Source organism: Lissotriton helveticus, chromosome 3_1, assembly GCF_964261635.1.
Source record: "Lissotriton helveticus chromosome 3_1, aLisHel1.1, whole genome shotgun sequence".
In the NCBI taxonomy this organism is placed as follows: Eukaryota; Metazoa; Chordata; class Amphibia; order Caudata; family Salamandridae; genus Lissotriton; species Lissotriton helveticus.
Window position 1 is genome coordinate 121118254 of NC_136061.1, and position 27422 is coordinate 121145675.

A 27422-nucleotide genomic window follows, 5' to 3' on the forward strand; every position below is an offset into this window, starting at 1 on the left:
AGCTAAACCAAGTAGCTCCATCGGGCATCAGACAAAATAGTTCAGTCTCAATACATTGAGAGAGGAGGGAAGGAGAGACATAAATAGAGGGAGGATGCGGGAGGAGACGACAGGAGAGACGAAAGGAAGTGCAACAATGTGGTTCAACAATATACCAGAAAAGGAGCAACAAGTAAACATTATATCAAACAATCAGCAATACATTAGGGGAGGAGAGAAAGGAGAGAGAACGCAGTGGGGGGTAGGGGAGGAGAGAAAGTGAGGATAAGGGAAGAGACAACCGTAGTGACGAAAGGAAGTCTGTCTATAGACCGACTGGGTAGGTGACGACCAAGGAAGGAATCCACGGCACATCTCCCCTATAGCTAAACCAGGTAGCTCCATCGGGCATCAGACAAAATAGTTCGGTCTCAAGTGGCGAGGGAAGAGGTTCACAGAAAAACAGGGTTGGGACTAAGGGCAAGGGCATGTGAGGACAGAAGCTGGAAAGAGTAGGAGCAGAGAGGGGGGAAGGTTGGGGGAAGGGAGAGGGGGAAGATAAGGTCAGGAGAGACGCGGGAGCATTAGCACGAAGTCCGGCTGGGTAGGTGATAGTCAAAGGAGGGAGCCCAAAGTCAATCAATCTCCCCCAAAAAGTAGATTAAACTCTCATAAAGCAGTAAAAATTTGCACCAATAGTTTGTCATTGCATGCATATTGACTGTGCGAAAATGAGAAATGTGTTCAAAATATTGTGAGTGGGCTAAAATATTTTATGGGGATCCGGGATCCCATTGGCGAATGGGCTAGTTTAACACTCAACACATTTCATCTGAATAATGTTAGGCTTTACTTTTGGAAAACAAGCAATAGACAACAAATAGAATTATTTAACCCCCAGCAAGCATAATGAGGCCATCACGAATGAACCAGCCATATGCCCATGATAAAATAAAAAATCTGAGACTTCGCAGCACGCAAATTTCACGTAAACATCTAACGTTGGTGATACTTGTGAATGACCTGCTCTGAAAGTTTACCTGAAGTCTTAGTAAGATTTCCACCAAGGCCTCATGCCTCTCCAGACTAGACTTTGCCAATGGAGTGAGCCTTTAGAGTCCCAGCCATGCTTACATCTCAGAAAACCACAACGTTTCATACTCCTATTTCTCAACTAGGCTTCGTTTGTTTTCTGTACCAGATTGTGCAACTGGATTTATATAGGTAATGGTGTTGGACATATTTAGAGTTCTCTTTCATTTGCCACCTACTGCTTTGCTGTTCTAAGGATCATATAGCATTTGTTCAGTGCTTAATTTGTGAAAATGTTAGTGCCAAAGCCCGTAGTCTGAAGCCACTATAGTTGGCACTGCCCACACTCCCTGTCAGCTGTGACAAATGCTAGCCATCACTCAATGTAAGTGTGGCATCTCGACTAATCAAGTTCGCCTAACTCTGCCTTGGGCTCACTGCTTTGATGTATATATATATTTTTTAAAGTATATTGAATAGGTTCTTAATGAGCTCTACTCAAAATATACAGACAGAGCTAACATGCAGTAGACTGTCATAAATTAGAGCCGGTGTTTACAGATAAGTGCCAGTGCTATGCACCAGCAAGCACTGGCACAAATCAAGCACTGCATTTCTCTCAGTATATAAAATTATGGATCTATAAGGTAACTATCAATGACATGGTTGTTTTCTAGCAGGCAAGTGACATTCATATTTACAGAGTGAAGATTGAGTTGTCTATGATGTCACTTGGGACCCTGACGTGGCAAGCTTGGTGAAACAATTTTATGTTGAGTACATCCCACAACCACCAGCGCTGCCTGGAAGCTAATGTCGCAGAGCAACCAGACCAAAGAAGGCGGATGTATGTCAGTACAACGCGATCATTTTGATCGCGGTACTTTACAACGCGGTTACAACGACTTGCGTTGGAGGGCGCTGGGTTGTGGATTAATTTAATTTTCTATTCCAACTCCAGCCCACGTAACAGTAGGGAAGGTGTTGGAATAGAAAATCAAACTATTCCTTAAGCAAGAGCGCCATCCAGCACAAGTCGTAGTAATGACTTGCGTTGTAATGGCTGCGTCCTAAAGGTCGCGCGGTGTAAATACAGCGTTGTAAAGGGAGTTTCCCAAGAAGGCCAGCCAGGAGAGAGTCATAGACTGTATTACCACTTCCAGGGAGCTCTTTCCACCTTAACCCACATATCAGTCTTAGTCACTCCTCCGTATAAAATATCCACATATGAAAAAGCAATGCCGGTCTCCCTGCAGCCCTCCACCAACACCTTCTGCAGCATCTTATATCCCTCCTGTCAAATTTTAAATGAGAATACTGGTGTCCTGCCACCCTCTGTCACCACCCCATTGGCCATTTCTTCCACTCCCCACCAATAGCCATATTATCCGCCCTCAATAAGTAAGCGGCGATCCAGCGGCACGCTGACAGTGGTTCTGGAAGAGCTGCATCAACATGGATTGAAAGTCTCTTGATGCCCACAGGCCCACTCTGCAGATACCCACAGTGACCCACAGCTGACAGAGGAACTGGAGGATGGTGGCACCACAGAACCAGACTCTCTCGCTTACTTCTATCGGGTCTGTGGAGACCACGACGAGGCGAGCGACAAAGTACTTAATAGAACTGAAGAGTCAAGTGCTTCCCCATGACATCACAACAGTGGAAAACAACTTTTGTTTTAATGTTGTGATGTAATAGCAATGAAGAGCTTCAGGTTTGTATCTTGCATTCAAGCTAATGTCACAACATGAAATATTTTCTTTTATCATAACAGAGATCTTCCTCCCTTTCCACTGAAGTTTTCTGGTAGGTTTTAGGAGCTGAGGTCACTCTGTCAGTGATGTTCTTACACTGTATATACAAAGAGGAAGATTTTCAAAATAATATTGTAACGGTCCCTCATGTCTCATTCTCAAATATGCTGGGCGTCCTCAAATCCAGATATCAAGTCCACTCTCTCTCTGTAAGTTATGAGATGACATTTTTATTTCAAAGAGGATCGAAAACAAAGCAAGTTGTATTTATTAAACTAATTATTGCTTGGCTATACATTTATTTAATTTGTTAGTTTAAATATTGGCATTGTAAAGGAGTAGAAAGTTAGTAAATTAGAAACAGAGGGTGCTCTACTACGATAGTGAGTTATACTATTGCCCTGCAACATTCTCGAAACCAGAATATTGACTAGCACAATATCATGAAGATAAGGTAAGTATGCATAGGTAAGAGTAGATTTACTATTTACTTTCATTAACTCTGCATTTATGTACCTTGAAGATACATCTGTTTCTCAGAAAGTATTCAGTCATGTATCCAGTGCAGCACAATCCAACGTGGGAAAAGTTAGGAGAAATAAAAACATTTATCCTTGTGAGCACCTGCCTCGAGGAGGCGATATTTTTTGGCACAAATTACTGTCTACTACGATTAGTGTATAGGGCTTGGCGTCAAAGACAATAGGTGGCAGCTTGGGAATGAGTATGTACCTACCAGCCATATGACTCCCTCTTGACGCAAAGTAGAGCAAAGAGCTATTTGTGATACCTGTAGATCTATTTTACAGTACAAATAAGGTTTTGCACAGCAAGGTAAATACTTTACCAACAGTTTGCACAAGTTTGTGTTGCTTTTTGTGACTTTGCAACAGCACAAAGTGTTGATAAATCTGCCCTTCGGTCATCAAGAGAGACTTGATATCTAGACACAAGCATTTTTTGATCCATTAATATATGAAAAATAATTAAACACGGGTAAGCAGAGCCACAATACTGTGTCTAAATATCCCTTGTCCTTTTCAGGCTCATTGACAGGTGTTTAACATAATACTGTTGGTCGCATCATGCAAGCAATGAACGTCTGGATCTTAGACGGCAGGTATGGAAGTAAATATTTTACTTTAATGGTTTAGAGAACTGCGGGTCTAAACAGCTGTCTTACTGCATAAAAGTCATTAGAAATAAGTTCATGTTGTAAGGACAGCCCTCTTTCCAGCCATTAGGGATGCATTCGTGTTAACCTCATTCCATTCCAGTCAATTTAAAGCTCTTTTTGGGGGAAAATACAGACTATTATGATACTTAAAAATGTATTTAAAGTATGTTCCTACTCTGTCGATTGATACAGTTTGAAATGATTTGCAGTGTAGCTTCAGTTTGCATTTTTTCTCGTTTTTCTGAAAAAACAGCATGATAAGAAGCGCCCAAAGAAGGAACATTTAAGGCAGGGACAGATTATTTATTTTATTTTATTTATAAAGTTTTATATAGCGTAAACTTGATCCCGAAGGATATCAGAGCGCTTTACAATTTGAGGCGAAGGTAACACATCAGAACATTAGTCTAACATAGGGAATCTAATGGGCATTGCATTTCAAACCATCAAATTCTTGCTGACATTCCTGAGTCCATTTGTACTCTTTGGGCCCAATTCACAGAACTAACTTAAGACAAAATTCTAAACTTACTACTTTTGGTATTCACAGAAGTTAGGATTTTGTCTTAAGTTTGTTTTAAAACAGACTTAAGACAGACTTAAGTTAGGATTTTGTCTTAAGTCTGTCTTAAGTCTGTCTTAAGTTTGTCTTAAGACAAACTTAAGACAAAATCTTAACTTCTGTGAACACCAAAAGTAGTAAGTTAAGGATTTTGTCTTAAGTTAGTTCTGTGAATCGGCCCCGTAGTTTTTGCCTAGTAGAAAATTAATAGATTTACTTGCCAAGTTTGGTATAAACTTCCCATAGTTTTCTATCATACCTAGGAAAGAAACAACGTCCTCCTTTGATTCTGGAGTGGTTAATTTAACAATGGTATCTACAAATTCCTTCTTTAGAGCAACACCTATTCCTGTGATAAGATGGCCCAAATAATTAACCTCATGCACAACATTTTTTATATTTCTATTTCTTTTGTGTTAATCCAGCATTAAGCAACCCCTTTAACACCATTCTCACTATAACATCATGTTCATCCTGTGAACCACCAAATATCAGTAAATCATCTTGATAACACTTTACGCCCCTGACACCTTTAAGAACTGACGCCATTGGACGAACCATGAAGACACAGTGGTGGTCTTATTGGAAGCCACTATGGTGTTCGATACCATCGGGGGTCATACTTGTTCGCAGTCCTGGCAAAGTTGGGTTTCGGGCCCAGATTCATAGGCTAGGTACAGCTATTATACACCAAACCCATGGCGCAAGTAGTGGTAAACAATAAGAAATCTGAGTTGTTTGCACTGAGTCGCCGAACGCGTCAGCAGTGTCCGTTGTCACCGCTACTGTATGCTCCTTCGCTCGAGTCCCTGGCGCCATGGATCTGCAGAGACCCAGTAATCCGGGGTCTCAAGTGCTCTTGGACCTGGGAGGACCACATTTCCCTCTAAGTGGATGATATCCTATTGTATCTGGCTTCCCCCCAGGTCATCGCTTAACGCAGTCCTTGATATATTTGCCATCTTTGGGAGGTACTCAGGCTGTACAATAAACTGGGCTAAGTCCTTGCTGTACGTCCTCAGTGGTGATCCTCCGCTACTGTCTAACAATTGTCCGATTCAGATTGCTGAAGGGGGCTTCCAGTACTTGGGAGTCTTCATCTCGGCAGACCCCAAGACTCAATATGACAGAAACCTGCCCCCCCCTCGGAGACTCAAGCGTGATGTCGCACATTGGAGGGCGCTCCTCCTTTCCCTGCTGGGCAGGGCAGCTCTCTTCAAGATGATGTCATTGCCGTGCTTCCTTTATGCCGTACAGAACTACCCAGACTTGATCCCTGCACGCTATTTTAAGGAAGTAAAGGGACTCCAGAGGGAACTCCTTTGGGACAGTAAAAAGGAGATTTAATTATATGACATTGTGTATGTGCAATTGGAAAAATAAAGAAATAAAGCATTAAGAAAGAACATCTAAACCCAAAATTATGATTTGTACAATTTTTTTCCGAGTGGGTTCTCATAATATTTTTCAATCTTTTATAAGGAATGTTCACAGTCTTCCTTCCCTTGGGAACCCTCCCCCCCCCCAGGGCCGGACTGGCCATAGCGAGCACCAGACAATCCCCCGGTGCGCCGCACTGGTGGGGGCCGTTTTTGGGCCCCAGGGGGCTGTTTTTGTTACATGGCCGTTTTTGCAGCATAGCTGCAAAATCGGCCCTGTAACAAAATCGGCTGAAAACCGGCCCTGACAAAGAGCTCTGCGGCACCCCCAACCCCCTTGGGGGATGAGGGGGGCCGGCCGATCACTTTGCCAGGGCCGGTTTTGGTTCCCAGTCCGGCCCTGTCCTCCCTCCCCCAACACTTTGATATATTTGCAGTGTCTGCCATTGTGTCACTTTTAAGTGCATTGACTTGTTTTTGATTTCTGATTTTTTTTCTTTCTTATCCCTGTGTGCCAGAGAGCCTTTCATTTAATTGTATAAATTATTTCTGTTCTCAAAATACAGCAAATCAGTAAAATCTGAAGTTGTGACAGATGTTTCAGGGGATCTCAAAGTTTCACTCTCTATTTACATTTATCGGTTTATAATGTGTGTATGCACATGCTCTAGATAGACCAAGGGCATTGTAATGTGATAATGCCCTGTCTGGCAGAATAAGAGTTAACAGAAAAATACAATGGATTCAATATAAAAAGATTCAGCCTTTTGCAGAGAGGGCTAAAAGTTTTGCTGTTTTTTTAACAACTGTGGGGCATATTCTCAAGGACTTATCGCTGAATTATCAGCACTTTATTGCAGCCAAAGTGGCAATAAATGTTTTGCCTAATTCACAAGCTGGTGCTAACAGCCCATATCACCAGTTTACCTGCGATAGCAGCCGCAACTCACATCGCCACAGATGACCCTGGCAACTATCGCTAATGAGATGCAGAGTAGGGGTTCCACTGCAACATTCTCAAAGACCAGGCATATCAGTGACAAGATCAAAAAATAGGCAATAAGGCGCATTAGCAGCAGGAAATTAACACCTGCTCTCACCTGGTGTAAAGCGGAAGCCAACCTGCACCAGAAAAGGGAGCTCAGCCCAGAGCCCCACCTGAAGATCAACAGATGCCTTGGAGCTACCGCCACCGCCCCCAGGCCCGCCACCCCTCCCCCCACTGATTTACCCATCCCCCCCGCACCACCACAGAGGCAGCGCAGACAAAGACTGCGGACCTTCAGAAAATGCACCAGCCTCACAGACTTAACATCAGAGAATGTCATTGCCTGCTCAAAAGGACAACCATCGAGGAGGAGCCTAGCCAGCAACCGAGATGGCCGCCTAGATTCTCGGCTCCGCCGACCCTAGCGCTTTTCCCTATCATCCTGTTCTTTATCCTGTCTTCTCACCCAGCGACTGGAATGGGGAACCGCTCCTGCCCATGACGGCGTGTCCCCCTGCAAATTCCGTGTAATATTAGCGGCGCATCGTCCTCGCTCCTTTCCCGGCCCTGCGCGGCAGTGGGACCGGGTCTTTGTTTGTGGAGTCAGCCGGACGCGGCCACAGCAGCAGCGGCCATCGCGGAGGAGGAGGAGCCGATCGGCTTGTGTGAGGCGGCCGCGTTGTGCTCGTCGCCGCAGCGCCTCATTCCGCTCTGGGATTTTGCACACCTGGCTTCACTATATCTGCTGGAAACACTCTGTATCATTGCCCGGCTTAGAAGTGGTCTGAACGGTTTCTTTGTTGCCTCGGCCCGTGACGGACACCATTTTCTGCATTGCACTTCAGCGCCCGACAGCGGTATCCTCGGAGCTTACTTGGGGGTCCGGATGCTGGTTGGAAGTGAATAAGCCGGTTCTGCGATGTCAACAGTTGCCCCCATGTCTCTGGCCCGGTGGTCGCTAGCGGAAAGTCGGCGAGGTGGTCTATGGGAGGCAAGTGACAATGGCGACCGGCTTCCTCAGTCACCATACATCCGTGAGCCTTGTGTGGAGGACACTGCGGTACCCTTTCTTCCTGAGAACCCGCTGGGGACCGGTGCTGTCCTGTGTGCTCTGGAGGCAGTTCGAGTGGCTTTGTACGTTACTACCCGAGATCTGGAGTGCCGGCTGGATGCTATTTCTCCGGCGGGCTGTGGTTGCCCCCAAGTGCTGCACACTGCGCCGCACTCTGCACCAGTCCACATCGATCTCCATGCCGAGGTGCCTATTGAGATGTTAGCGGGTTGCGGCTTTGATGTTGCTGAAGTGCCGACCGCGACGGCCCGGAAGAGGTCTGGAGTTTGTGGTTCCATACACTGGTGGGTATATCGTCCCCGGGCACCGTGTTTGCCATCTCCTTTGTGTGCTGGTGGCGTGACTTTTCATCCCCTCCTGAGACTGTTGTTGTTGATCTGGGCGGCTGTTTCCGACAAACTGTTGCGCTGCCTTGTTCATGTTTGTATCACTCTCGGACTTCCAACGGTGGTTTGCGTGGACTTTTGTGGGCGCCCTTTCATCCTGTGTTGGCCGTTCCGGGTGCCTCGCTCATCCGCGGCGCCGGCCGGACTGTTGGACTCCATCGACCACCATGATCGCAGGGGGCAAGGTTAAGGCTGCTTACTTGGGTCGCTATTCCTTACATCGCTGGGACAGTGTTGCGTGAGCGGGACATTGGTTGCATCTACTGTTATTATCATATCGGGTGCGGGGGCCGGGAGCGGGCGGCCGGGAACATATCTGTTGATTGTCTTCTTCCTCCGCTAATCCTTATCACCTTCGTGGTTTCATTCTCTCCTCCTCCATTTCTTGTACTTATTGTACTTTTTCCCTTCTCTTGGGGCAGTTTCGGGGCGACAGGCACGCTGTTTATGGGCTAGGCCGTAGCCATCACAGGGGTGCAGGGTGGCGGGTGTGGGGGGGGTTTGTTATTTTAGTATATTTTGTTCTATGGTCCCTTTCGCTCTTATCTAGCTTTGGGAGGGTTCTTTCCTCTTTCGTAGGGCTGGCTGTCCCTTGGTCTTGCACCTTATTTCTTTTTCGGGCATCTTCTTAAGCCCCTATCTCTCCCTTCTTTGGGGTGGGATTTCTGGGGTGGTATCTGGGAATGCTGTTTATTGTATCATGACCTGTTGTTTGATATTACCGTCTCGGTTGCCTTGAATGCTTAGTCGCTATAGTCATTGCCTGCCTCAGTTCGCCATTGGGGTATGTCCCCCTTGTTTCTTATGGTTTTTACGTGAGGTGCTAAATCCTTGTGGTGGCGGCCCCTACTCTTCTTTAAACTTTAAAACGAAAACCTCCTATCCTTTGTTACAATCCCCGCAACCGTATCTGGAGTCTTTTAACATATCCTGTTTGCCGATTGGTATGCATTTCTCCTGTTTTTAACTGACTGCTTTGCGGCCGGCCATGGTGGTTGTGGGCCTGCGCATGTCTCTCTTTGTTTCTCCAAATAAAGGTTTTCCAAAAAAAAACAAAAAAAAAAAAAAAAGGACAACCATCCTCCGCATCCTGAACATCATTGCCCACAGGCTGATGGTACCAACACAGCGGGAAACCAACATCCCAGCTCAGACAAAGCTGCTGGCTGTGGTGCACCTGTTGGCCTCTGGTACCTTCCAACCAACAACTGCCAGAGTCGGAGGAGTCTCACAGCCAGCTCTATCAAAGTTTCTCACACCTGTCCTAGATACCATCATCAGCTTGGTACCCCAGTACCTATACTTCCCCCACACTGTGCAGGAACAGCTGGAGACCAAGCAAAGCTTCTACGCCATAGGTGGCTTCCCGCAAGTGTTGGGAGCAATTGACTGCACACATGTCCTACTTTTGCCCCCTGCCGACACTGCACACAATACCGCAATAGAAAGCACACACATTCCATCAATGTGCAGGCAATAGTGGACCACCGGGGACTCTTCACCAATGTGTCGCCAACTACCCAGGCAGTGTGTATGATTCCTACGTCTTCCGACAGTCCATCATCAACCAGCGCTTCCAGGATGGCACCTACGGAAATGCACTGCTCGTTGGTAAGTACCAAATGAACACACCACACACCTCAACTCCACAATCATGCAACTCACAACTCTGGGAATGCACATGTAACAAACTCACATACAACATGCGAAACAACATGCCCATTCACCAGCCACAACAGCAAAACTTACTGTGTGAACCTGGGACAGCCATGCACATAAGCCATCAACGGCATGGCATCTCAGCCACACAATAGCAGAATGTCGGGAGAGGTGGGAACAAAGCATGTGTGAAGGAGGCAAGTGACCCATGAATGACAATGTACACAATGCCACGTGTGGCGTGGATGTGCTGTCCAGACTGCAGTATGCAGACCACACACATATCCATTTCGACATACACTACTGGTGTATGGAGTGTAGTGGACAGTGGATGCAACCATGTCACCCCAGCCAGTGGGGAATATCACGGAAATGCCGCTTGTTATGTCCCCCCTGTAAGCGTGAGCGGAGTGGGCTGGCCTGGCAAACGCCAGGCCAGTGTAGGGGTGTGAATAAAAAGCACGTAGCTCGGGCACTAACTCTGTGCAGCTCTAGTCATGGACCCTTGCTGTTTGAACTTTGAACTTCTGATTGTCTGGTCACTGTTGTAGTTGTTGCCAGCACCAACCAATCCCTGAAGGGTGGCTTACACTACCCAACACCCATTCAGCACAGGCGTCACTGGACATGTGACCCTAGCAATAAAAGGTGCCGGGCGCACATGCCCATAGCCAGTTCCAGAAACTATCTCAGTGTGTCCCTGGGGTCATTATGTATGAATGAGGGCCCCGGGCCGTGCCATATTACAACCTTGTCACCTCAGGCAGTGGGGTAGACCCGTGACATATAGCTGTGTCGTACCCCCCTGTGAGCGTAAGCGGAGTGGACCAGCGTACGGCAGTGTGGTTCTTCAACACGTGGCTCTGTGCTTGGTTAACTTTAGGCCTTGCCAAGGAAGTAACTAATGCATGTGTCTCTCGCAATGGACAATGTTGCTATGTTCCATGCCCCCGGAGTGTTGGCTCGGCCGAAGAGGCAAATGAGGGAGCGCAAGCCCGCTCGGGGTCAGGGATCAAACATGCCATCTGTTGTGTGTGTCGCTGTTACCGCAGCATAAGCCAAAGGTCTGCCCTCAACCGCATGGCGAGTTCAGCCAGCCATCAACTATACATCTGTGTCCGCCCTGTCCTTACCATAGGCCTACACACACATGGCCACCCACCTTCAACGCAAAACCTCTCTGTGTCATTGTCAGGCTTGTGGACCTGCACAGACAGGCATGACAATGGTGTGCCGTAGGGGTCCAAGTGATGCAGCCACGCTGCACACACCAGTGAATAGGCTCGGGGGCCGGAGGAACAGCAGTGAGGCTACGTAATACACACTGATACCGCTCATTTGTAACAAGCAGTACATGTCATGCAGGAATCACTAAGTCACACATATCACACTCCAATGTACCAGTGAGCCTGCCAACACATCATGCAGTATGAAGTATTGACTCATGTATCTGCACTGTCACAGGTGATCAAGGATATGCACTCTGCGCTTGGATGATGACACCCCTCCGAGCCCCGAACACACAGACTCAGAGGCAGTACAATTTGGCCCACAAACGTACCAGGGGCATCGTGTAACGCACATTTGGTGTGTTGAAGTCACCTTTAGGTGCCTGGCCATCACATGTGGAAGGCTCCTGTACAGCCCGGACATCATTTGCAAGATGATCGTTGCATGTTGTGTACTGCACAACATATGTGTACGCATCAATGCCCTATGGGTACAAGTGCCAGATGAACCGGCCGAAGATGATGTAGATGAGGCAGGTGGACCACACCCCACTGTAGCCACAGCAGGAATTGTCCATAGGAACACCATCATTGACAATTTCATCACATTGTGACAGTCCTTAGCAATCATGGCACAGTACAAAATGATCACAGGCACAGCATGTGCAAATAAAGGCATTCCAAGACACATTTCTTGAGTGCATGTCACTCATCTGTACAAGCACATCACTCTGACATTTAGTGCTAACAATTTTATAATTTGTTAATAGATGGTGGGTGTGTCACCCCTGTGCAGAGAGGCTGTTTAGGGTGTCACGTATTCGAACTGCCAGGTTTGTGTGTCACAGCTAGTACAGAATCCCATCCTTCGGCGTTTCACAAGTGTCCCAAATCATTCCATATTGGCTGTAATTTGTGGCCTACAAATGACAACAGGGTTTCTTTTGGGGTCAGTTATGTACCACCATGATGCAGGGATGCACCCTGTGACTCAAGTCCCACGACATGGGCAACATGTACATAAGGAGGAGTCACTGCCCCTACCTTCGTCAATGCTTTCATGATTGATTGATCATAGTCATGACACGTTTGTGTGCAGGAGGTGTTGATTCCCCCTGCAATGTGAAGGGGATATGCGGTTTCACAGTGTGTTCCATTTATGTTTCCGCATTGGTGCAGTTTACATACAGAATGCATGTCAATGTACATTGTGATTGTTTGTGAGGAGATGCCTATCTGATGCAGGACAATGGCTGTGGGGTTGTGTTCGTACATTGTCATCTCATCTCATCATTTTTTTACTCTGCTTTTATGGTGCATTTTCCCGCATGGCGCGTTGGGATTGCAGGCCTGTCGCTGGTTATCGCTGATTTTTGTATCGAAATTGGTCTCATCGCTACTATTTTCGCGTTCGTGTTTCGCGTTTTTCCGGCATCGCTTTGATTTTAACATGTTCATTTGACGCGTTATCGTGAGACTATCGCATGATACAGCCGTTTTGAGAATACAACTTTAACACAGCTGTATTTTCCCACGATAGACTGCAATGTGAAGAGTTGCGTTAAGCTTATTTTGCATTATTTATCACACGTTCTTGAGAATATCCCCATGTGATTAGAAAATATTGCAATACATTTCTTGACACTCTGACTACAGCCTTTGAAATGCAGATTAAATCACACATAAATCCATTATGTTGAGTGAACTTCACAACACACGGTATGAGTGTATTCCAGAAAAAGTAAAGTTGAATTAGATATAAACAGATTGGCCAAATTATATAGATAAAGAGAAACATTTGCAAAGGTAAATCCGGGGAAAAGTTTATTTTAATTGTGTAAAAAAACAGCATTATAATTAAAGCATATTTTATTAAGGTGTTATGAATAACATATGCCAATAGGTAAGGAGCATTGCTGCGCCTGCAAAAAGTCCACACCATGAATGAATAATCAATTACAAAGTACAGACTGTTACAGGATAGTATACACAATACTTGTGACAAGGTGAACAATATGCCAATAAAGAGCCAATACCAGTGCACACATATAGAAAGGTAAGATATGCAAGCATGTTACATCGAAAAAGAAAAAGAAAAAAGAACAGGATTAGATGCGTGTAAAGGAGGGGAGCAAAATCAAACAATAAACAAAACAATATTGCAACAACCTTCCACTGAGGTGTATATCATACTAGAATCATCCTAGAGTTATGAAATGTCTCCTTAGAAGCCTTGAGATTTCTCCCACAGAAAACAAGAGTGGCAATATGCTGTTCATGATATCCTCTCCAAAAGATTTCCAAGAACCACAGACCAGCATGAAATTCCATAGGTGAGCAATAAAATTGCTACATGCAAGTAATGACATTTCTGCCATTGAAGCCATAATCAATGAGAGATCAATACCTGAGTAGCTGTAGAAGTCATACCCTGTACACCTTTATCATACAGTTTGTTTTATGACAGAATATCGAGAACAACAACTTCAAATGGCATGAATATTGTGTCAAAAATATCATATACATTATATCGAGTTTACATACTTTCCATGTAAACTATCAAAATATTGTGTCAGAATTATGGAACTGGGGGCAAGGCTAACGGTCCCGGCTGAGGAAGATGGTCATTTAGACTGCGAGCTCCGCCACGCCGTTCATCAAGATCATCATACCCTACCGCCAAATATGACTACATGGATCCCGCATCGGGGTTCTTGACCTATCTGGCATGAGATGATCATGGAGAGCTGTTCGGCGGCAACATAGCTGCATTTGATATAGTTTTCGTGCCTGTAGTGCTAAGACAATCACGTCCCTTGTGTAGGCAACAAAAGATCGCCTGATTCCAAAATGACTGACATTATCCTAACAACAGGTCCTCCCGAGCTGCATGGATTTTAACAAGCTGTGGTATACTACAGGGAGTGCTACTTCTCCAGTACACTGCATTCATGGGGCCTCATTTATGAGGCCTTGCGTGAGTTTTGCGCTTCCGATGCGTCACTTTTTGTGACGCATCGGCGGCGTAAAACATGCCTCCTGATGCGCACTATTTACAAAGTGACGCATCTAAGCAGATGCGTCACTTTGTAAACCCCTGCGCTTCATTATACCTGCATCAGGTATAATGTATGCAGAGGGGGCGTTCACCCGCAAAAGGCCTCGTAATAGTGACGCAGTGAAATCTATGAGATTTCACTGCGTCACTTTTAGGACGCTGTTGCGTCAAAATCTTGCGCCTGCCTCACAGCAGGCGTAAGACTGACGCAAGCCCTTTCACATAGGGCTTTCCCCATGTGAAAGGAAGCATTGCTGGAGTTGCGTCACTTTTGTGACTCACTCCAGCAATGCGTCACTTTTGCGCCTACAGATACGTCAGAAATACTGACGTATCTGTAACTCCTTGCGACATGATGCGTCATATTATAAATATGACGCATCAATCATGTCGCAGGGAGAGCGCAGTGAAAAGTGACGCATCGCTGTTTTCACGCAGCGATGCGTCACTTTTCATAAATGAGGCCCTTGATACTTAGGTGCGCTTGCCCATGATCTCCTGCCCTCCATATGCACTCTCATACAGGCTCCACTCGACACTACGCCTGACCCTAAGATGGCCATCATGGAACCATGGTGCTGCTTCTAGATCTTTCCAAGCTGTAATGCACTCAACGCCCATCTGGTAGTGTTACAGGCACTATTTGTCCACCTATCAGCTACCGATCTACCATTGTTTGCTAATTAATGAGGCACTGTGAGCCTTAGTGGTGTTGTGTCACTGTGGGGGCCTCTGTGAACCCTGTCGGGACCATGTTCCAATTTTGGGTCTTCTCTCACCAGTTTCCCCATTCCGCTCTGGCCAACATATACGCCTACGCAGCCAACCCAGCAAACCCAGCCAACCGGCCTTAGTAGGCACCTAGTTGCCCTCAGAAATCCTCACGAGCGAGGATTGCTCCATGAGGTAGGATTACCCCACCAACTTTATGGATAAAAGAGCACATGATGCAAGGGGGGTGTTAAAAACCCTAAACTGGCTCCCACGCCAGATACCCCCATCAAGCCTAAATTGACAACAGCGCAACATCGGACCTAATTATGCAAAGCATTGAACATTCCACACCCTTGCACAATCCACAAAGAACACCACACAAATCTATGCAAACTGATCTAAACTCCGTGAAACAAGACATGCTATTGCTGAGAGGTAGAGTGAGTCCCTCAAGAGAAAATGCGTATAAGTCACCTGGAAGACCAAAAACACAGCTCTGCTAGGGCAATAGCAGCCACTACTGTGAGATTGGCCCGCCTGGAGAAGAATCATAGACTCTCATTTTTGATCAACAGCATTTGTACAACCCTGTGGATATACTATACTCATTCAAAATCTCGCTACAGGATCCTCAGAGGGCGCGGCCCTCAGCCTCTTGTCCCTAGGGTCAACCTCTTGTGGCTGACAGCGCCCATCTCCCTAAATAGGAATAAAACCAAAGGAATGCAAAATGGAGCAGCCAGGGCCATGTGCAGCACGGATCAAAACCCCCCCTAACCTCACAAACAGCCATGGTGACTAGCCAGAGTCCCTGGGGAAGAGGAAATGCAGATTCAGGGTTACAGTTATGAAACGAGGTGCATTGCTGGGAAAAAACAGTGATGCATCACTTTTCAAAGCACCCTCCTTGTAACACCATGGAAGCCAAAATCTTGAAAGGGGGACAGTCCCTAAAGCCCGGAGGCCTTGCTGTGCCTGCTTCTGTGACTCTGAGTGGGAGGCAGAGGTGCTGTGGAGTTGCTGGGATGTGGCGGTAGACACAGCAGCGTCAATGATTGACCTTACCTGCTGGTGAAGTCTGACAGGTCGCATGGAGACACGTTGCTGACCTGTGTGAGAAGACCGCATGGTGCACCTTGGAGCTGTGAGTGATAGAGGTGCTCCTGCGCACCGACGTAGGGGTGTCTGCATCACATTCCAGGCATCACCGCTACACCGGAGTGCACAGAGGAGATTACCAATGGTGGGCCGCACCTCTCTGCATCACAGGCCGTAGGATGTTGTGCTGGCCGGATGCTGTGGAGGGGGAGGGCCCTGAGCTGCACCTAACTTGTGTGGCAGGAGTGCTGCAACTTCATTGCTAAGAGGGCCCTGTTGCATCACTGTTCCCCAGTGGACTTGGCGGTGACTGCTGTACTCAGGCTTGTGAAATCCCACCTGGCTGAGGCTCCTGCTGGCTGAGTCACCGATTTGGAGGTGAGGAGAAGGTGGGACATATAGTGTAGGAGGCCCGGGGTCGAGTCGGGCTCAGGCCCTTGGGTATGCAGCTTCATCCGCCGTTGCTCGCTGGGGAATTGGGAAACACGCAATCTGGCTGCCACTGTTAGATTGGAAGAAGCAACCGGGTGGTGCTGCCATTCCTAGCCTCCTGTTAGTTTGCTTTTGGGTGGTTGGGGGACTAACCCTTAGTGGACTTCCTCTTCCCACAGTGCTTCACCATCTGGCTGCTGCTGTCCCCATCTGCTGTTGCTGATTCCTCTGACCCAGAGGTCAACTCCATCTGCAGGCTCCTGGCTGTGCTTCATCCCTGGTGGTCCAGTGGTAGAGCATCACTGTCCTGCAGCTTGACTGCCCTCCTGACCCTCTTTTCTGCTGTTCCTGTTCATCTTTCTTTTCTTCTCCATTGCTTTTCTACCTTTGTCTTTTTTTTATTTTTGCTTTATTTGGCTTTGCTTTTCCTCTGCTTTTTTGCAGTACCTTCTTCCCCATCCTCTCCCTCATAGCCGCTGCGATCCCCTGCGTCCCCGCCCACTTCAGTGTCCTTTCCCGCTTTTCCCGCCTCCCAGTTGTCCAGCCCCCCTGCAGCACTACTTAATGGCAGACGCTGTGCAGCCAAGCGCAGTGGGTGCGCCACTGGTGCGCCGAAAGCAAGGCTGTCAGCATCCATCAGCCCCTGTACTGTGCCAAGCATCAGGGAACCTGCCTCTTGGACATTCCACCACTACGACACCAGCACCCTCCTTACCCTCAACCCTGGATGCCATGCCGCCTGCGAGCTAGCATCACTGAAGAATACCCTTGCACCCTGTGCCTTCCGAAACTGCGAATACGCCTCCTGCCACATCAGCACACCAGCGACTCTTGCCGCCCATCCGACAAACAGCACACCCAATTGGCTCAACTGCATCATCCTCAATGTGCGATCCCTCCACAAATACGCCGCAGAAATCTGGGGCCTCCTCGGCGCCACCTCTTCAGACATCGCCTACTTCACGTAAACCTGTATCATACTCTGCTCCGGACAAGACATCGCCACCCCTGACGCCTACAAATTCACCCGCAAGGACCACTCCGGCCGTCCAGGGGGAGGCATTGCCATTGTCTACAAGAGCACACTTCGACTGTCCACACACTTTTATGACCCAACGACGACCATGGAACACCTCCACTTCCAGATCAGAACCAACCCCAACATCACCCTCTGCGTAACCCTGGTCTACATGACACCATGCCATGAACACCCATTCATCAATGCCATTGCAGATCTCATTGAACCCCAGGCTGTAACATCCACTGACTACATCCTACTCGGAGACCACAAGTTTCACCTGTACAACCCAGTGACCAGAACACCACCCCCCTCTTGGGGAACCTCACTAACATTAGACTCAAGCAGATAGTCACCGCACCAACCCACATAGCTGGACATACACTCAAATCCGTCTTCTTTGCCAGTGGGAACTTCAACTAAAGTCACACCACAGAACTTTCTTGGGCCGACGATGTATGTATCACACCTTCACCACGCCCACCGTACACCACCGCCATCATCGCCCACCCCCTCTGTTGCAGCTGAATCAGGGCCACCGAAGAATTTCTCGTCAACTTCCTCATTACCATAACTCCGCCAATGCTTACAGACGCCAACACTGCAGCGCGCAACCTCCACCGATTGATCTCCAACTGTGCCGACACCCTGGCACCCCTCAAGAAAAGACCAGGCAAACAACACTCCAAGAAGGCCAACTGGTTCACTCCTGCCCACCATGACGCAAGGGTGCCTGGGTTAGCGCATAGCAGCCATTGTGCGTCATTGTAGGGGAAAAAGACAGGGGGGCTTAATCCTGAACCCCTTCGGGCAGTTTAATGCCCCTGGTGCGTCATTTTCTTGATGTACTTGCACCACCTTGCGCCGTATTTACAAAGTGACACATCTAGACATATGAATGACCTTAGGAAGACATGTGCCACATTATTCCCGAGTTTGACAATTAAAGATCACTTCTTTAGAGTCGAGATGTACAAAATGATTTTTACGCATGCTATCGATGTGAGCAGATTATGCAGTGACGGACTGGCTGCTCACAAGCAGCCGCCACACATGTGCCCACTGCCCCCAAAATAGTGTGCAAGCTGCAAAGCAAATGATCTCTCGCCACTCAATGTGTGCTCCCTTTGGTCAAAGGCATGGCGCTCATGTTTGTATTATTGTATTGGAGGCTGTTACTTGCTGGTTACATGCAGATCTTTACAGCAGGTGCATTAACTCACGAAGTTGTCTTACTAGACTTCTAACCTGTAGGTGACAAAGAGATCTCTGCTGCAGGTGCATTATACCTCCGAGTTGTCTTACTGAAAGTCCAACCATGAACTTTTAGGTTTTATCTTCTTCCTATAATTCTGTCTGCAGCCTGCAGGTTATGTACAAATCTCTTTGGCAGGTTGGTGAGGCCTATCAGTTGTCTCTTTCAGTTTTAAAAAGTGGTTTGAAGATGACATACATATGTCTGCAGGTCACCAAGGAGTTCCCAAGTACGTATAGAAGGAGAAGGTTGAGAGCTTAATTGCGCTATGAAGTCATACAACTCTGATGTGATCTGCAGCATTCTTATGGTGGAGGGTAGTTTATTTCTCATAATACATGGCCACATCTTTACCCTTCTTCCTAAAATAATAAATCATTAGTTGCTTCGTCCTTTTCCAAAAATATTATGATTGATAATACGCAGTATTTCAGATATTGGATATAATGCAAAGATAATCCTGTCTTTGACCTAAAAACTCTAGCCCGGCAAAAAAAAAATAACAATGCCATAAATGTTTTTGTTCTGCTGACTCTCTCTATCCTACCACTACCCTAACCACACTGGGCCCTCCTACAACTAAACTCTATCTAACCTTGAGGTGACAGTCCTCTGCTGGACTTTTTTTTCTTTTAGAGTTTTATATAGTGCAAACTAGACCCAAGACATTAGGTAGATAGGAATATTGTATTTTATCTACTGCAAATACCGGAATGCATTACATTGACGCCCTTGCAGCCCAGTTTTAACTGAGAGTTTCCGCCATTAACATTACCTGTAATGGATGAGGCTGTTATCACCCCCTCCACACCCCACCATTGTTTTCTTGTTGATGACCCTCAGCCAGGAATGCGAACAGTGCTTCGTGTGTGAAATGTTCCCCTGCACCTGTCTTTCAGTTTCCACACTGCTTTCTCTTGATGCCGAAAATACATATTTCATAGAGAAGATATTAACCCCCTGAGTGTGAGGCACAAGAGTAGATGGGCTGCGAGGAGAGCTACAGTGAAGTAGAGAGTGGCGTTGTAACTTAAACCCTGCCAGTCCACCCCCGCTGCTATGGGCGGCAGTCTGAGGGATAGCCCCGGGCTCCAGAAGCTCTAGCTACGCCACTGTCCCCATAAGGCAATCACCATCACTGCCCCAATTTAGGAAGGACCTCAAGACCTGGCTCTTCAACTGAACCACAGTGCCTTGCGACAGATCTTCAGCCACCCAGCCCCCCCCAGCGTCTTAAGACCCTTACGGGTGAGTAGTTGCGCTTTACAAGCCCCTTGCTTGATTGATTGAAAGAAAAACAGAACTTGCAATAGTATAATAGAGAACAGCTATACTAAGCATGTTCACAGTACTTCTACATATACTTTTCAGAGTTGTTGAAAAATGTGCGCCATCCGCGGATACCGAAGTCGTCACTCTGTCTTTGCGGAAACGGGGAAACGTGTTTGGAGGCGATTGATCTGGAAACTCACTAGAAAATCTGAGTTTGAAAAGTACACTAATAAACCTCTAGTGTGAAATATGCTGTAGAATATGTCTATATATATGTTTCACACTTTGCATAAACCAAGCACCCTTTGCGACTACCCACATCATGGCGATGACTTCGGTAGCCGCGAATAATTGTTTGGGGTGAAAAGGTGTTTTTTTTCAAATTGATCTTAGAAAGAAAAGTTAAAAGAATATCTGTCACCTATTTAGAGTTAAACTTCATTTCCAAAATTTCATAGGTCAAATACATTTACTGATGGGGGCGTGGCTTGGGAGCCGAACATGGCGGACGCATCTCTGTAGAGCTCCGCTGTTCGCTCCCATCAGAGACATCATCCGCCGATTATCCTAGTCCGTACAAGCCAAATTTGCAAGGTGCTTTGAGAGTGGACGTGCCAAGAACCAAACAGTGTGTCCTGGAGACCTCGGGGGGGCCCGCTTCGGCTGCCGCGCTTGATAACCACCGGCCCGGCTGACACCGAGGCTACCACGAGGACGGCGGCGACGGGGCTGCGGAGGCCACACGCCCGAGTGAGCGGTGTCGGAGCGGCCGCTTCTTTGCTGAGGAGCACCGACCTGCTGCGGAACGAGGGCCTGATCCCGGAGCGGCCTGGGCCCTGGGAGAGTCGTCCTGGTGCCGCGGCCCCTTCGAGACTGTGTGACTGGGGCCGGCCCAAGGGCCAGTGAAGAACGTGCTGCGACGGTGGCGCCCCCTCCCCCCGGCTTTACCTGAGATCCTGTGCCGGGGGCTGGAGCCGCGGTTTGCCAGTGGTGGGCTGAGATCGCCGGCTGCGCATCAACGGATCCCCTCGTTGCAGCTGGCCTGCTGTGGATCCTGAGAGGAGGTGGGCCCCACACTACCGCCGTGGCGCCCCTCTGCCCGTGTTGCCGGCGGCTGGTGCCTTGCTGGTGTGTCCTGGGGCCAGGCGGGGCCTCTCCGGGACCGGGGGGCCCTCCATGGTGGCTTCTAGATCGAGGCCGGGGGACTGCAAAGACTACGCCTGCACCCGGCGGGGGGCCCGGGTGGTGCCTGCGGCCTGCTCCAGGTTGGCAGGGAGGCCTGGGGCCTGCGGGGCCCACCCGAGCCTGGAAGATACCTGAGAACGGCAGCGCCGCCGCCGCCATCACAGTGCCGCCGCAGCTGCATGAGGTCTTTTGGAGGTGGGGCCTCGGGCGAGGCAGGTTATCGCTGGGCTTGAATTCTGCTGCAGAGGACCTGTAGGCCGCGCTGCGGGCCGTATCACCTGCAGGCCTTGGCCTGCTGGAGCCCGGGGTACCTGAAAACGGCACCTGCCTGACGACACAATTGGGGGTGCACCTACACAGTAGGTGCTGAGTTCTGCCGCCCTTCCTCCACTATTTGGCTTCACGGTCTGCTAAACCTCTGACTGTGGGGTGTTGCCCCGCACACCACCATGGGCAAAAACAACACCAGCGCGGCGGCGCCTAAGCAGCCCACCATAGACCAGTACGCCACGGCCACCCCAGCCGGGAGAGAGGCCGCTGGGGGCATCTCCTCGGACACGGCGATGCTCCTGGAGCCCATCACGCAATCTCGTTCAGCCCTTGAAGCTCAGATCAGTGGGGTCCGAGGTGGCATTTCTTCGCCAGGACCTCAGGAAGGTGGTGGACCCAATCCTAGAGGCCGAGACGAGGTTCTCCACTGTTGAGGATACTGTGTCCGCCCTACAGAAGAAGGTCGATAAGTTAGCCATGGTCTCTATGGAGCTTGCGGCTAGGGACGAGGACACTGAAGGAAGGGCCCGCCCCAATAAAATCCGCCTGGTGGGCTTTCCGGAGGGATGCGAGGGATCCTCGATGGGAGGTTTCCTCTCCAACTGGCTTAAGGCGCTGCTACCCGCCGAAGACATCTCATCTTGCTTCATAGTCGAGAGAGCGCATCGTGCCCTGCGTAAGAAACCACCACCGGTTCAGCGGCCACGTCCGGTCATAGCTCGCCTCCTTAATTACGCAGACCGTGATGCCATATTAGGCTTTGCCAGACACATAAAGAGAAAATGGTCTTCGAGTCCCATCCCATCATGGCTTTCTCAGACTACACCCGGATTGTCCAGCAGCCGCGTCAGTCCTTTTTAGCTGCGTAGCGGCGACTGTGGGACCTGAACCTCTCCTACCCTCCTATGTTTCCCGCCCGCATGAAAGTCATCTATAATTCCAAATCCTACTTCTTCGAGACCCCTGAGGAGTTCTTTGCATGGCCTGACGAGCACCAGCATGTGAAACCACACACTCACTGCCTCTCGACTCGGAGTGGCCGACATGGTGGGGACGCCACTCATCGGCGACACCGTCGTTCCCGCTCCAACTGGCGCTCCCAGAACAAAAAAGACGCTACAGAGTGAGGCTTGCTGGGGCTGTGACAACATTTGATATTCTACTTTCCTCTTGGGTCAGCTGCGGCAACACACCATAGTTCCGGACACTATGTCTGAGGGACCTTTTACGCTATCTCTGGGGGGAGTGGACCTAACCCGCCTTCCTGTTTTGAGTTAATGGGTGGGGTTGGAAGGGGGGATCCATTGGAGGGTCCGCCAGGGTCTTCCCGTTGGAGGGCCAGGAAAAGATTCTTCCGCAACAGGTACTCTGAGTTTCAGGAATTATGGGGGTTTGTGGGGTGGCGGTCTGGGCGGTGGGGTTGGGCAGTTTGTTTTGCAGTTATTTTATATGTTACATGCACCGCAACGTCTCACATGCTCATATGGTCATCCACGCTTTGCTCCATCTAGGGCTCATGACACACACAGCTAGGGACACTCCCCTAGCTGTTGTGTCCTGGAATGTATGGGTCCTGCTAAGTAAGGTCAAGCGAGGGGCGATACTGACCCAAGCCAATGTCTTGCTCCTACAAGAGACTCACTTACTAGGCAACAAGGCCCCGTGTCTTTCCAGTTATGGCTACAACTCGGTATACCATTCTGGCTTCTCCAGGAGGGACGGCCATACTTGTCCACCACAGAGTACCCTTCCAGGTCATTCAACAGTGGTCTGACCCCAGCGGCCGCTTCACAGTCATTTCCGGTACTCTGGCGGGTGAGCAGATAATGTTGGGAAGCATATACGCCCCACCCTCCCTTAGTCAGACGTCTGTGGACAGGCTGACGCAGCGGAGAATTTCCTGACGGCTTGACGATACTTGGGGGAGACTGGAACAACATCATGGCCCCTCTGGACAGATGGCGGGCGCAGCCTCTGACCGTCCCCCCTCCCAGGTCTGAACTAAACATCCTGGCACATGCTCTAGGCTGGACAGACACATGCGGGCCTTTCACCCCTTTGAGGCAGGATATACATATGTGTCACCGGTACACCCACGCTTTCACGTTTGGATTACATGTTTCTCCCACATAGCTACACACATAGGGTTGTATTCACCTCCATCCTCCCACGTGGCTTGTCGGACCACTCTCCTACCCAGCTCAAACTCCGTCTGCAGGCCAGTCGCCCCTCCTAACGCATGTCCCCATGGTTGCTTCAAGATCCTGAGTATCAGGAGGTTCTTCACCGTGCTATGGTGGACTATTTTGCCTCGAACGTCGGGTCTGTTGCATCCCGGATAACACTGCGGGAAGCCTTTAAACCCACGATACGTGGGGTAGATATCAGCTACCGCACGGGAGAAAAAAGGCGCCGCCTGGCTCAGATTCAAAACATGGAGGAGTGACAATGCGATTTCCAGGACTCGGAAGTGGAGGGTTCGTACGTGGGTGCCTGCCGCAATTTGCTCCAAGTGCAACAGTAGTTGCACCAGCTGCTTACGGACAATGCCAAAGAAACCTGGCTGTCGACTCAACACTGGATATATCAGTGGGGGGACACATCCAGTCAGATGCTTCACAGGCTCTTCCAAGCGAGGTCCTCCCCGACGCAGGTCCTAGTACTTGGATCCTCTACAGGGACCCTGTGCTCCTCCCCGGAGGCAGTGGTACAGGCTTTCATCGATTTCTAATCCGCGTTGTACAGCGCCTGTAAGAAACCTGCCAATCCGATCATAGACGCATAGATTAGTGGCTATCCCTCCGAAGCGCCTATCAGATGAGCAGCGAGATGCCCTGGACAAGCCCATCTCTCTAGACGAATTGCAGGCCGCCCTTTCCAATGTCCACCCGGGCCGCGTGCCGGGCCCCAACGGGTTCCCCGGCGACTTCTTACACTCCCACATGTGGACCGCCGGCCCCCATCTTCTCGGTGCATTGCATCAGGCGCTCAAACAGGAAATTTTGCCCCCGGATTGGCGTCATGCCGAAATCGTTGTTTTACTCAAACCGGGCCTCCCTCCGGAGGACACGGGCTCGTATCCCCCCATATCTTTATTAAACTTTGAGCCGAAGCTGCTGGGGAAGGTGTTGGCTGATCGCCTCCACACTTGTATTTTCAACCTCGTCAAGTCTCCACACTTGTATTTTCAACCTCGTCCATCCGGACCAGTTCCACCAGACATAACATAAGACGCGCGCATAACGCGGTTGCCGAGGCTCACCGGCTGGGACGCCCCGTGGCGTCCTATTGGCCGACATTGATAAGGCATTGGATTCCCTGAGCTGGACTTACCTTTTTAAATTATTAGAGGCTGTGAATTTGGGGCCCCGCTTTCGAGCATATGTTAAACTACTGTATACAGACCTAACGGCCTCTATCCGGATGGCCGGATATCGCTCAGACCCCTTCCATATCCAGAGGTGAACAAGGCAGGGATGCCATCTTCCCCCGCTTCTTTTCGCCTACGCGATAGAACTGTTAGCAGGGTGGGTGCGCCTGGACGCGGTCTACAGGGGCCTGGTTTGGTCCCCTGAATACTCAGAAAAAATTGCACTTCATGCGGACGAAGCGCTATTCTTTTTCTCTGACCCTTGGGTCACTGGACCGAGGGTGTTGCAAATTCTGCCGGTGTTTGGCAAAACGACAGCACTACATGCCAACCCGTCCAAGTTTATGCTTTTTCCTATTTGCGGGGTTCAGGGGCGTCAACACTGGGCCCCACAGCTGGTCATTGCAGACGAAGGGTTTAAGTATCTCGGTGTTCATATCACCAGATGCCCCACCGTGGCGTGGCCGCTTAACATCGTCCCTCTGCTCCCGGTGGTCCGTGAGGAGACAATGATATGCTCCCATCTTCCCCTGTCCTTATACGGCAGGTCCGCGCCGTCCTGGTTTCGTCAAATAAATGCACTCCTAAATAGATTCCTGTGGGGCGGCGGGGCGGTTCGGGTGGCTCTGGCGACCTGTGTCCAATCCACCTACTGTGGGGGCATCGCGGCGGAGGACGTGCGGTCGTACTACTAGGCGTCTCAGCTACTGGTCATCAATGATTGGTAGTATAACCCATAAAATGATCCGGCCTATGAGGTGGAGCGACTCTTCCTGGAGGAATATCCACTGCTGGATCTCCTGTATAGCAACTCTACCCTGGAAGCCCTCCCCCTGGCCTGTCGCACGGTAATCCAGATATGGAGACGCGTCTCGAGGTCCATGGGTTGGTGGGGTATGCTAACGTGCGAGACTCCCCTCTGGCGGGTCAAAGCCAAGACATGACCGGTCTCGGCTTTGCCCGGATTCCATCGTTGGGATACTATAGGGATCGCGACACTGGGTGATGTGATGCGCGGACCCACGTTTAAATCCTTCCAAAGGCTGCAGGAGGAGTTTGACAAGTCCCAATTCCATAAATACCTTCAGCTCCACCATGCTCTGTGTCCCCTGATTAAGAACCTTACGACACTACCAGAATTTCACCCACTGGAGGGTAGACTGCTGATGGGGGATCTGGAAGGACATAAAATCCTCCAACTCTACCAGACGCTGACCCCACATTCCAAGACAAACCTACACCGGACGATGACAGGGTGGGAGGCAGATGTCCTGAACCTCTCAGATGATGACTGGACTGAGGCCCTCACCAGCCCCAGGGGTTCAGCGGTGTCCTCTAGATATCGATTGATCCAGTTTAAATATCTTCATCGTGTGTACTACACCCGCCTCCGTGACCGTCTCTGGAAGATGGGGGCTATTCCATCCCCCACCTGCCTCAGATGCAAGTCGGAAGACGGTTACTTTTTACACATGGTCTGGGGCAGTAATGCACTACAACATTTTTGGTCGGGAGTATTGTCCTGCCTGGGGCGAGTGCTAGGCTGGGACCACCCAGCGGATCCTCGACTAACCCTTCTCCACAGTACAGACGATATTGGGGGAACACATACAAAAGACATTTACTATTTCTAGGACTTACATTGGCCAAGCGTGACATAGCTCAACAGTGGAAGTCCTCCTCCCCCCGGGGGTGGCGGTATGGAAATACGCATTAGATAAATGTATGTCAGCCGAAGTGGCGGGGTTTCAGGCTCGGGGTTGCCCGCAAATGCATGGGAGGATCTGGACCACATGGGCCAAATACCGTGTCATTTATATTTCCATCTTTCCAACGTCAATAAATCCAGACGCTATCGACAGACTCATCATTAATGACTCTCTAATCTAATTTGCAGATAGGCCAGCGCGGCGATATGCCTGTATGTTCATACGTCTGTATAGTGTTCCAAGTGGGAAGAATGGTGCAAGGGAGGGGGGAGGTGGGAGAGGGGGTTGTTGGTTCGAATGTTGTATTGATCCTCAAATGCTACCCTCATCAGCAGCTTATGTACCTATAACCTATGATCTGTATGAACATTGCTTGTGGGGGGTCCGCCCCGTTGGTTGTAAAATCTCAATAAAATTTGTTGTAAAAAAAAATACATTTACTGATGACAGAATCTCCACTGCAAATGTAATAATGTTGTGCCAACATACAAGATTGCTAAAAATAAAACCAGTTATTAATGTATTTTCTGATAAAGACATATAAAATCAAAAAATATGTGGTGTATTATATAAATATAATACACAATATCCAATTATAGAAAGAAAGTACAAAAATCTGACAGGTTCACTTACAAAAAAATGGGCATTACAATTAAGAATAAGATTTTTTTTTAAAACCTTAAAATAGAAAAAAACTAAGGATACAGGAATGTTATAGTTAACAATTAGCATTTAAAAAAAACATTAGAAATTCTCTGAACTGCCCAAAGGTTACAGGGACATTATAGTTAGGAAATGGGCTTTAAAAAACCTTAGAAATT